The sequence below is a fragment of the Sturnira hondurensis genome, unplaced genomic scaffold (genome assembly GCF_014824575.4).
Source record: "Sturnira hondurensis isolate 20B ecotype Veracruz unplaced genomic scaffold, ASM1482457v3 Scaffold0002638, whole genome shotgun sequence".
Classification (NCBI taxonomy): Eukaryota; Metazoa; Chordata; class Mammalia; order Chiroptera; family Phyllostomidae; genus Sturnira; species Sturnira hondurensis.
Genome location: NW_028075269.1, coordinates 11,578,434 through 11,586,304, shown reverse-complemented (window position 1 = coordinate 11,586,304; position 7,871 = coordinate 11,578,434).

Genomic DNA, 7,871 nt, shown 5'->3' with positions numbered 1-7,871 from the left:
GCGTTCAGTAAAAATTGGTTGGAAAAAAGAGGAGCAATGTTGGAAATATTACATCAAAAATCCATAGGAAATGTTGGAATTAGAAACGGTCTTTTGTCTATTCCAACCCTGGGAAGCAAGGCGAGGAGTGATCAAGTGACTTGTTCAAGGTCACACCCAGCTGGGTGACTAGAGAGCTGGAACTGCAACCCAAGACCCTCTGCTTCACTTCAGTCATCGTGGGGGTACCTCTAATGTCTGCTCTCAGCTAAAACGATATGAGATGCTAGTTCTTCTGTGGAGCGTCACTGTCCCGCTGCCTCCATCCGCACTGGAGTCTGTGCACTTCTCTGCATCCCTTTTTACCATTGCTCCAGGCCAAACTCCTAAACTCCCATCATCTTTTGCCCGGAATTACAGGAACTTCTTAGAGAGTCTCTTAATGGATGCTTGCTTGTCGCTGTTCCCTTCTACACACTTTTAAAAGTGTGTATTAGAGCATGCCGTTCCCTGCTTCAACCCCACCAGCGGTGTCCTGAATGTAACCGTGGTCACTCCTAACCAAGGTCCATTAGATCTGCGTCATCTGAGCCCTGCCTCCCTCTCCTTTCCTTTCCTCCTCACTCTTCCGTTTAGGAGCCTTTTGCTCCTGTTTCTCCAGCATTTCAAGTTTGCAGTTTCTTCACCTGGAACACTTTATGGCAGATCTACACACGCCTCTTGTAACACAGTGTCCCCTCTGACCATGCTGCTCACGGTGACCCCTCCCATGCCACACCACTACCTGTCACATTATTCCATTTTGGTACTTTCACTGCACAAACCACTCTCTGAGGTTATCTTCTTTACTTGTTTGTCCTCTTGCACGGTATCTGACAAACCACATCCTAATGGAAGCCTTGGGAAAGTAAGAACTTGGTGGTGTTTGTCTAGCACCTTAATCGGCACTCATGTATATTTATTGAATTTTTTGAATAAATTAATATTTACAACCGTGTCTATGTAATTGGAGGTACTAACATGGATTTATTCCTTAAGGTGGTAGTAAAGAGTTAGCTTATGTAAATCCTAGAATATTTGCTTGGGAAAGGAAGACAATTAGATAGGCCAAACATTCCCCAAATCGGCTCGCATTGCCTTGGCCAGTGTGGTTCAGTGGGTTTGAACATTGTCCTATAAACCAAAAGGTCATGAGTTTGATCCCCAATCAGGGCACATACCTAGATTATGGGTTCAGTCCCAGGTTGGGGCACGTACAGGAGGCAACAAATTGATGTTTCCCTTTCACATCAATGTTTCTCTCTCTCTCCCTTATTCTCTCTCTAAAATCAATAAAAACATATTGTTGGGTGAGGATTAAAAAAAATAGAGCTTCCTGGGAACTTTCCAGCACCTACTGGATCAGAACATCCAGGGTTGAGCCAGGAGATTGCTGGCTACGGGCAGAAAGTAGGCCAGTTTGGAAAACCACTGGGTGATAGGATCCAGAGCCAAGTACATGTTCTTAACTTTGACCTTGTATCTGCACTTCTGGGAAATAATCCTAGCCACAGAAAAGACTTTGTGTACAAAGATATTTATCTCACCTTGTTTATAAAAATGAAAAATTTAAAACAATTAAATGTCTAAAGGTAGGGGAAGTGATTAAGGAAAACATAATAGAGTGACTTGATAGACATTTTAAAAAATTCTTATGAATATGTTTTTACATGAAAAGTATTCTTGACTTTGCTATATAGGCTGAATGTATGTGTCTGTTGGTTTGCACCCTTAGGCGTTCCCTGGGTAAAATTTAAAACAGGTCCCCACATGGAGGGCAAGGAGAGACTGAAGAAAGAGACAGGTCACTCCAGATTGGTAGGTGGCAGGTTTAATAAGCAATGGAACTTACATAGGAGGCTTGTCTTGGGTTGCCAGGAGACAAGTAGGTCTCACCCATCTGCCAGAATCTTAAAAGTTTATATAGAGGCGTTAAAGCGGTTCAGTCACATACACAGTCCAGATGGCCACCACAACACATTACTCTCTCAAGGCTGAGTCTTTGAGATAGCTCCTAGTGCGGGAACAGTGGGCAGAACACACATTCGAAGGAAAGAGGAGGATAAGGAGCTTCTGACTGCCCAGGTCTAGCTCATGAGTCAATCAGTGGAACCACCATGAATAGGATTAATGCATTATAAGTGAGACCCCAGAGAGCTAGCTCACCCCTTTCTACCATTCAATGGCACAATGAGAAGTGAGTGGTGTGCAACCCAGAAGAGGGCTCTCACGGAACCCAGCCATGCTGACACCCTGATGGGCTTTCAGCCTCCAGACTCTGGGCAATACATATTTGGTGCTCATAAGCCTCCCAGTCTGTGGGATTTTGTTATAGCAGCTGAAGCAGACTAAGACAGGCTTCATGCTAGGATGTAAAGTGTTGGTTTGGTTTGACAGTGGTTCCATGGATGACACATAGTGAAAACTGACTACATAAGTTTTAATTCCAGCTCTGACTTAAGTATAATCTTGGGCAAGCTGCTAAACCTCTCTGTGCTTCGATTTCCTTATCTTTTTAAAATGGATGTAACAACACCATCGAGCCGAAAGGGCAACTGTGGACATTAAATTAGTTTATATATATATATTGAGGCAATATATATATATATTGAGGCAAATAAGCAATTTTAATGGGAGAGAAATGAAACTTAGGCTGTAACTCTTAACCTATAACATAGCAAGAAATGTTACTCATTTTCTTCTAAACCGAAGTGTTAATGTATGGTTTTTTGTTTTTTTTCTTTCTAATTTAATTCTTGTTCATGTACAGTTTTCTGTCTTATATTCCCAGCCCTGCCCCCACAGTGCTCCCCACCTCCCTCCCATTTCCGCCCCCCCATATTATATTATTAATATTATATATTATGTATTAGGTACCATGTGTCATATATCATGTATTATGTATTTGTATTACATATAGTGGGGAAAAGACTAGAAGGAATCACATTAAAATGCCCACAACAACTATGTTAAGCTCATTATACATGAGTGATTTTTTTGTCCACTCTCCACGCGGTGTTCTATTATCTCTCTAACTCAACAACCATAATGACAGCTAAACTGCCAATGTAATGGAAAGCCAAGCACTTCCATCGAGGGGTATGGGGACCCACCACAAACACTGGTGCAGGAGGTGGGGTGGAGAGAATGCAAAGGCACCAAGGAATTTCTGCAAGTGTAAAATCTTATATTCAAATATAAATACGAAGTTAATAAAGATTCTAGCAATCTCCTACAACACCTCTTTGCCTAAGCTTGTCTAACTGCTGTGTGGCCAAGCTGTATTTGGAAAACCTTAAGCACTCTAACTCCAGAGCGTATGCTCCTCTTTCTAAGTCTTATTGTTTCTCAAAAAATAAATGTATTTGCATCTCCTGCTCTCTCTCCTCACAGGTCAATCCATTTGGGTGGGTTTCAGCTTCTCACGTATTCAGTACATAGATTCATATGGACTGCCTGCTTGCAGGAGGGCAGCTATGCCCTGGTTCCCTGGAGCTTTGCATGTATCCATAGAGGCCATGCTGGCAGGGGCACCAACTATTCAGCTGAGTCTGAGCTAAACGCCTTGTGATCCTTGTGGAACTCAAGAGCTCATGGGGGTTGCAAAGATCTGCTCCCATGTCATCTCCCCTCACCTTTCTATCTCCCCCAAGAGGCCATCATGGAATCATCTCTCACCACCTCCTGGGTTCTGGTACAGTCTGCCTTGCTCTCCTCAGAACCGAGAGACTGAACAGGAAACCACTTAACTATATTAACCATAGTCTAGAATCATCCCAGAAGCAACAGAATATCCCATGACTCACCTTGTAGTCCTTGGGCTCTTTTAGTTTGGTGGCTGTCCTTTTAGGTGTGTGGGACAAGGATCACAGGAAGCTGGCACCTTTAGCTTATTTTTTTTGCATGGTCTATGTAAGTAATAATCTGTCTGAATCTAAAATTGGCTCATTGTGTATCTACTACTCGTCACTCAGGCCTTACCTTGTAGGAGGCATCTGTGAATAAAACAGATAAAGGTTTGCCCTCATTCTGGTGGGATGACATACCACAAAAATGGGCACAATACATAAGTGAAACCTGCATTATAGCGGAGGGTAATATAGATTATGGGAAACACAAAAAAGGAAAAGGGTAGGGGATTAGCACTTTAAGGCAGGGAGGTGAATGGCTGTGTTAAATTATCCACAATGTACCCCTCATTGAAGACGTGAGGTCTGAGCTAAGACATGAAAAGGCTGAAAGGGTGAGTCAGGGGGATGTTTGGGCAGGAAAAGGAGCTAAAACAACACGCCTGGAATGTTTGAGAAAAAGGGGGGTGATGACTGGCTGGAGCCGGGTGAAGAAAGGCAGGTGTAGGGGAACATAGTGAATGAGGGGGGTATGGGTGAAAGAAGCAATAACGGGCAGATCCTGAAGGCAACCATTTTAAGGATTTTGGTTTTTCATCAAGGGGTATGGTGTGCTATTGCAGAGTTTGTGTTTTTAAAATTTTTATTGTAAAATGACAGATATGGAAAACCACACAAAACAACACTAAAGCTCAGTAAATTATTATGAGGCCTATATTCTTAACTACCTTCCAGGTCAAGAAATAAACTTGCCGATCTCCTCAGAAGCCCTGCCATGGGCTCTGCCCCAGAGTCCCCTGCCTCTGCCCACCTGGGACCACCGTCCTGACTCATCTCTGAATCACACGCTGTTTTCTCGGTTTAATCACCCAAAATTAAATCTTATCTCAATCACTACAGTTTAATCTTAACACGTCCTTTAAGTGGCTGTTAGCCCACACGTCCTCCTCTGTTTCTTTCTTTCCCTTCTAATTTACCTGCTGAAGCTGTCAGTACCATCTGTAGTTTTCCCACACTGGGTGCTGTTAACCATTGCATGGATGGCTTTGGGCAGAGGAGTGACATGACCTGACTTAGATTCTAAAAGGATCAGACTACCTATTGTGTTGAGATTATAGGGGCCAAGAAGAAAAGCCAAGAGACCTCTTAGGGACAACTGCAGAAGAAGCTCATGAAAAATCATGTGTCTTAGACCAGGGTGGGAGAGGTCGAAGAGGCAGAGGGAGTTGGCTTCGGGTTGGATTTTTAAGCTCCATTAGCCAACAGGATTTCCTTATACATTGGACATGGAGTGTGAAAGAAAGAAAGAAGTCAAGAATGACTCCAAGGATTTTTTTTTAAAAAAACTGCTTTATTGAGATACAATTCACGTTCTATATGAGTGCTATATAATTTGCCCATCTGAAGTGTAAAGTTTAGTGCTTTTTAGTACACTCAAAGAGCTGTGCATCCATCACCCTAAGCTAATTTGCAAACATTTCCATTGCAAAGAAGCCCTGTACCCAATCATGGGCATTCCTTGTTCCTGCCCAACCCTCGCCCTCCAGACCCCAGCAACCGCTGATCTGTTTCCTGCCTCCACAGTCTGCCTATTCTAGATAGGCATACAAACAGAATCATATAAAGCGTGGTCTTTTGTGTCTGGCTTCTTCTACTTAGCAAATGTGTTCAAGGTTTATCCAAGTTGTAGCAAGTATCAGTACTTTATTCCTTTTTATTATCAAATCATATTTAATTGTATGGCTATACCATACTTCATTTATCCATTTATCAGTTAATGGGCATTTTGGTTGGTGCACTTTGGGCTATAAAAATGCTTGTGTGAGCATTTGTGTAGAAGTTTTTGTATGAACATATGCTTTCAGTTGTTTTGGGTCTATGTCTTAGAGTGTCATATGATAGAGCCAAATGGTAACTCTATGTTTAACTTACTGAGGAACCACTAAACCATTTTCCATAGTGAATGAATCATTTTAAACCAGCAACGTATAAATGCTCCAGTTTCTCCACTTCCTCACCAATATGTGTTCCTACTATTTGTCTTTTTGATAACAGCTATCCTAGTAGATGTGAGTGATATTGTAGTTTTTATTTGCATTTTCCTAATGACTAATGATTTTGAGCATCTTTTCATGTATTTATTGAGCACTCGTATAGCTTCTTTGGAGAAATGTCTACCAAATTCTATGCCCATTTCTTAATTGGCTTTTTATTTTTGCATTTGAAACATTCTTTATATATTCAGATACATGTCCCTTGTCAGCGATATGATTTGCAAATATTTTCTCTCCTTCTTCAGATTGTATTTTCACTTTCTTGACAGGGTCCTGTAAAGCACAAAAGATTTTCATTTTGATGGAGTCTAATTTCTCTATTTTTTCCCTCTGTTGCTTTTGCTTTTGGTATTATTTCTAAGAAACTATTACCTAACCCAAGGTCATATGACTTACTCCTATATTCTATCTATGAGTTTTATACTTTTAGAGATCTATAGTTTAGACTTCTTATATTTAGGTCTATAATCCAGTTTGACTTGATTTTTTGTATGATATGAAGTAGGGATTTGCTTGGACCATTTAATTTTCAATCATTTGGAAGTGGATATCCAGTTGTCCTAGAACAATTGGTTGAAAAGATTACTCTTTCTTCATTGATTTGTCCTGTCACCTTTGTTGAAAATCAACTGACCATAAATGTGAGGTTCTACTTCTGGACTCTCAATTCTGTTCCATTGATTTATATGCCTATCTTTAAGCCAGTATTGTGCTGTCTTGATTACTGTAGTTTTGTAGTAAGTTTGGAATGGTTTTATTTCTACTGATTCATAAATAACCCATTTGAAATTCAAATTTAAAAACTGTTAGCATCCTCTCATAAACAGGTTTGACACTGGAGTTTCAAATTTGGGGAAAAGAGTGACTGATCTATTTGTCATAAGATCAAGGGAGCTGAGGAGGAGAGATTTGTTGTTTTCTTTGGCAGAAATTAAGAGAGATTGTCCTTTTTCAGAATCCAATGGCAGTGAATTGAATGATCTCCTATGCTTTAGGACCTCATCTGGAAAAATTGTAAGGGTTCTCAATGTTTTAGTTTTACCCTCGTTGGGACTAATACCGATATAATTGTCCATTGACTAGACTGGGGAAGAGAGAAGCAACAGTGAATGTGTGTGTTTGTGTGTGTAGGGGTAGGGATGACGGCTTCAGGTTTGTTGTCTTCTTTTTTCAGCCATGTCCCTTCTCTTTGGCTTTACTATGGTCATATATGAAACCAGGTTTAGCATTTTTCTTTCATTATTTTGGGGGGAGTGGGAGCAGAAAAGCCACTTCCTGTCAGTTTGGCTCTGAAAACCTGAACAATCCTGGTAGAAGTTCAGTACAATTCTTGGAATCCTGAGCAGCAAAATACCTGCTTAACACTTTCACCATACTGGTTAGGTCTGAGAGAGTGAAGGAGGTGAGCAAGAAGAGCCTGATGGGAATAGCCTTGGCAATCTGGCTAGTCTCTCTCAGTCATATGAAAGTGCTCATCTTCTTTGGGACCAAGTGGTATTCTGGGTTGTCAATGGCAAAAAACACACACACACACACACAAAAAAAACCACCTTTCCACTTGTTTGGACTCAAAAGTATTTCTAGAACATCTTATGATAAAGAAACCAAATATAGCCATCATTATAACCTAGAGTAGAAAGCAGATCTCCATTCTTACCAACTAGCAAGAAGTTCATGTGCAGTTTTCCTAGCTTAAGACTACCTTCCAGGCTTTCTTCCTGTCTACAAGAGCACAGAAGTCTAGTTCTGTCAGTAATATACCAAGTCATATGCGGGGGTTTCCTGGGGACTAGGACATTCTTAGGAATCAAAGCCAAGAATCACAAACTATTAGTCTTGAAAGGGACATAACAGCGGACTGACTCATGATGGAAAAAGATGAAACTGAGGCTGCTGGTAGTAAATGGCCCAGGGAAATTCATTTTGTCAAGGCAAACCAGGACTTCAAACC